The sequence below is a fragment of the Cupressus sempervirens genome, chromosome 1 (assembly GCF_028749045.1).
Source record: "Cupressus sempervirens isolate cs-2001-9-10 chromosome 1, ASM2874904v1, whole genome shotgun sequence".
Classification (NCBI taxonomy): domain Eukaryota; kingdom Viridiplantae; phylum Streptophyta; class Pinopsida; order Cupressales; family Cupressaceae; genus Cupressus; species Cupressus sempervirens.
This window is the reverse complement of record NC_143118.1, coordinates 334,682,226-334,687,350: the sequence shown is the minus strand read 5'-3', so window position 1 is coordinate 334,687,350 and position 5,125 is coordinate 334,682,226. Positions and strand designations below refer to the sequence as shown.

The 5,125-nt window shown below is 33.0% G+C and overlaps 1 long non-coding RNA gene across 1 annotated transcript; it reads left to right on the top strand.

Moving 5' to 3' along the window:
- Window positions 1-2,673: 2,673 nt before the first annotated feature.
- On the top strand, window positions 2,674-4,908 carry LOC149577553 (uncharacterized). The gene is made up of 2 exons (XR_016363625.1): window positions 2,674-4,328; window positions 4,606-4,908. It is a non-coding gene; the product is annotated as an uncharacterized LOC149577553 (long non-coding RNA).
- The last annotated feature ends 217 nt before the right edge of the window (window positions 4,909-5,125 follow it).

Here is a 5,125-nt window from a genome sequence, read left to right as displayed (position 1 = left end):
TAGGTCTCTGTGTTAGCTATATAACTATATAATTTATGTTTTATGTAACCTATTTCAAGCCTTTCAACTATAATTTCTTTTGAATGTATGTCCATTTTTTGTCAAAAACCAACATGTACTAATTAGATTGTAGATTTTAGCTCATTCATTGAATTTCGCAACAACTTAGTTTTTTAGAAACTAGACTCAATTCTACACACTTTGAAAAAAAGAAGTTTTGATTTTAGATTAGTTTTCAATCATTTCTAGGGGGAGCACATAGATATTTCACATTTTTGGGATGTGTCTAATTAAAAAATTTATTAAAAAAATACACATTATAAAAGTACCCGAAAAATTTGGGATATACTACACAGTGTTAGGTAACTTTTGACCAAAGTGATTAAAGAATTTCAAAAAAAAAAGTTAAAATTTTAAGGGGGCCACACTTTGAACTATGTTATGTTTTTTCTGAATAAACAGTACCACTTTCTGTGGCCCTCTTTTTTGAGGACCTAAAACTAAACCATTTTGAAAAAAAATTAGTAGTTTAGAAATTAGATTCAAAGGACTACTACTTTTGTTTTGTTATATCTTAAAATTTTGAACGTAACTATCTTCAAATTCTTGTTGAAGTTTAGAAATTGCTGATTTCAGAAAAAAGTGTCCACTTATACCCCCCTTTTGGCACCACAATTTTGTGCACTTACCCACTAATATTATATAACTATCACACAATGTCCATTAAAGTAATAGATCTTGGCACTTGTGTGATACTATATTCCACTATCCCCTTTTTTAGATGCTTTAAGTATAGCCATTTGGGTGCAATGTAAGGAATATGACATGATCTATTGGTGGGGTTCATGTATGATTCACAACTGGTTCGCTAACTTCATTTTTAAACACTTGTAGGATCACTCAAGAGGTGGGGCAACACGAATCAAAACAACAACACTTAGTTGAGGTAATGATGGCTATGTTCTTTTCATGTGCTCTTTACTTTTCATTTAATCATCAATTATCATATTGGTAAATGTATCTATCTTAAGAGGAAACAAAAGAAAACAAAGACGATACACAAGATATTATCATTTTATTGGATTATTGGAGTCAATGCTCTTATAAGTGTTCACCTAGAATTATAAAATAACTCCAAGAATTAACTATTTTAGATTATGAGAAACTAGGGCACATTTTTATTTTTATTTTTATTTTTGCACTTATACGATATTATAAGTATTTTATGTGCTCAATTTAATGGTTTTAATGTTTTAATGTGCAGACTGCAAAAAAGGTCGCTGGAATCATGGAAAATTGTTCTTCTAACTACAAGACTATTAACACTTAAACATTAGGTTGGAAGGATTAGGACAATGATTTAAGGCGTTGTTGAATAAAAGTGGCCATGGAAACATTATTTCTAATTTCCTTAAACATATAGAAAGCAATATTTGAATACCTCAGAGACAATTCTTTGATAAATTTGGGTATAACTGAGGATCTCATATTGTTAGATTGATTTCCTATTAGCTTCATTTAATAGAAATTCCTAGAATTGTTGAAGAACTTTCTATTATACTGAGAAAATGCAACATATTGTTTTCTCATTTTTGAAGTTATGTGCATGTATGGTATTCCCTGCTAAGTTATTGAAGTGGTCTTAAGCCATTTCTCTAACTGTAAAGAAATATTAAGCAACCTTAAAGTATCCACTGCAGTCACCAGGAAATTTAGGCAACTTGTGTGATAAAGCCATGGACAACATGGAAAAATATGGAATTCGAATCATTAACCGCATCAAAATTATAATAATGTGCATATATATCTTTCTTCAACAAGAATAGAGTGTCAAGGTAGATGTCCAAAATCGAACTAAAACCCTTAGATGTTGGATTTGATGGCCGAGTATCTCTAACTCAAAAAATCTAACATGCACTGGAAGGTTCTATAGCCTAGAACCTCTCTAAGAATGCATGCATATATTTATGAGCCACAACACCGATTCAATTTATAGGTATGTCCTCCTTTAGTTGCACCATAGACAACCACAATGCTCTTATATCTATGGCTTTTGCATTTTTTTGTTGAATAATGTAAATGAGAACTTATTTAAAATTAACCTCCTAAAAGGCCTTGGGTTCATGTGTCTCTTTGGTTCATTTTTTCCTACATCTACTTCTACTAAGAGAATTAAGAGGTCCATGTAGCTTGCAACAAGACTGACAAGTATATTCGTTAATCTCTTTGAACAACCTTTGTCTAGGTTAGTAATCTTGAGACTTTGATTTCTTTGGGGATTTAAGCAGTTTTATATAACTTGTGTTTTGCTCATGTTGATTTTTGTTGACATAGTAAACTAAATAATTATTTTCTTCTTGGAGGGTAGATGATGGAACAAGTTGATTCAAGGAGAAGATCATATGAAAAGCAGGGGAACCTCCACCAACTCTTATGATACTGGACAATGATATTGCTGATCACTTTGAAGTAAATGAAAAGGATATTTTAGTCCAATGCTAAAGAGATGGATCCCTTTTTAAGTTGGTGTGCCTGTTGCAACTCTTCATGCCTACTATGGAAAACATTCATGTGATGGAAGAGAGTTGAATCAATTCTTGTCAATTGTTACAACATTGGCAACTGAAAGCGTTTAGCTATTGCTTGTTGCAAATTAATTAGAAAAATACCTTGTGCAAATATTTGTTGAAGACTCAGTGGACTAATGATGGTGGTAAGGAGATAATTGGGATAATTCCACCATATGAGGCTGATTCTCTCATTGCAGATTTGTCAAGCGCTTGGATCAAAGAAAAATTATACCCACTTTTGGGAATGGGTGGACTCAAACTTACAACAAGTGCATTTATTGAACCTTATATTTTTGTTTCATTTTTTTGGTTGAAATCTCTATGAACCTTGAAAGTTTCACTTTACTATTACTGAAATTCTTCACTCCTTTAACAGTTGAAGGGGAAAACATACTCTTTTGATGCTACTTAAATTCTTCGCTCCTTTGACAGTTGAAAGGACAAGCATACTATTTTGTTGTTACTAGAATCCATAGTAATTCTAGTTTCATCTTTTTACCTATTGTAGTTAACATGAATTTAATAGCATAACATTTTTTTCTACTGACAAAGTTGTAGGATTCATCCTTGTAGGGACCTTGCTTTAATTGTGAGTCTATTTGCTAAAATTGGGACCAATTCCCCTTTCACTGTAGTGATAAATCTCATATTCTTTAGATCTTTTAGATATTATACCTAGATAATTCTAGAACCAGGTCTTTTTGGATCTATAATGTTCAGAAGTTAGAATGTTGAATTATCTTGGATTTATTGTATATTATGTAATTTATGTTTCTGGATTTGATTGTCTATTTTTATAGCATCAATGATTTAGATCACTCTGTGATCTATCATCAAGATGAGAGAAGGAATTACATATCAAATGGATTGTCAATAAATGACAATGATCATAGCTTGTTTCCCAAACATGCAACCAGCAACCTCAGATTATCAACCAAGACAGAATGCATGTTGTTGTTAACAGTATTTTGAGTAGTCACATGGATCAATTTGTCTTGTGGACCTTACATAACCATGACAAATTGGAGATAAGATTTATCCTCTTAGATTCATCTACTACCTCTTTGGCTTTCCATTTGCATTCGACAATGGAGACCACCAAAACTCCTCCATCAACTAGTACTTCTTTGTACTAAAGGATGCCCCAAGTTTGAATGATGAATACAATTATTTTTTGTACTAGTGGCCCTTCACTGTAGCTGCAGCAGGGATAACTTCAGGATCCATTAGAAAGAGTTAGTATTTGATATTTTGAACAGATATTTTGCACAGATATTTAATATTAGTATCTTTCCTCTATTGGAGCAGTTTGCAGAGGAGACATGTCACTTGTGAGACACATCGATCACGTTCTCCATCGGGTGTAAGGGAAAAATCACCACATCCTCTTTGTGGTTGGTTGTAACATGGTTTTCCCCAGACATCTCCTTCCAGCTTGTAAATAAATTCAATTCTATTTATAAGTTAACTGTGGTAGCTCCTTTTTAAAATAGAGTGTGCTTTGTAGTGGACTATGTATTGCAGGTCATCGGGGCCCTAACAATAGAGTAATTTCTTTTGACAAAGAGGTCAAGGTGTTGTGGACCAAGAATGTCAAAGAAGGGAGCTTCTGTACAAGCTTTGGAAGTGAAATCTTAGATCAATGAAGACTTGGGTAAGATTATCAAGATGTGCACAAGTGGTTCCAATAGTGTGGCCTATACATTCACCTGACAGGGCAAGGAGGGCCTCAATTATGATGACATGATCTTTTGGGAGGTTCGTACTATAGACCCTTTCATTGCAAAACATTGTAGATGATCAAAGATGTTTCTTGAATGTTTTATGCTTTTCCTCTCAATGGTTGGGATTCTGATTTGGGTAAATATTAGAATTGAATCCTTCTTAGGACTCAAGTTAGGATGACATTATTTGGCCTTCATGTACTTCATGATTATATTTATGTTGGGGTAAGTTTCCTAGATAGTTTATTTTTTCTTTGGGGGGATTCCTCCTCCGATTTTGTGAAATTGATGAGCCCTCTCTTGATATGCAGGGTTTAGACAATTGGCCCATTGCAGTTTGCATGATTGAACATGATGAGAATTATTGGGAGTAATGGAAATGATTTGTGGCATATATCATTTCACAATGTGGAAACACCATAGAGATTTGTGTTGAATTCCTATCTTAATTTGAAATCATACAAACAAAGAAACTTACCCAACTTTGTTATTTACCAGTTGATTATGTCATGAATTCTCACACATTAGGAAAATTGATACAATATGGGACATACTAACAATACATTAAACTTCGCACATGATTTTCATAAATATACTTTTCTAATCTTCTTTTTCTTCATGAATTAATGCATTCACACTCCTTGAAATATTTTCATCCACATTCAACTTGTTTTTCTTCATAGATTAATGTATTCACACTCCTGGAAATATTTTCATCCGTATTCAACTTGAATTGACAAGAAATGTGTAGGTTTTCTATTGAATGTATTTGGGACAAACATGATGCCTGCCCACATTGATATTGCAGGTATACAATATGGGACATACTAA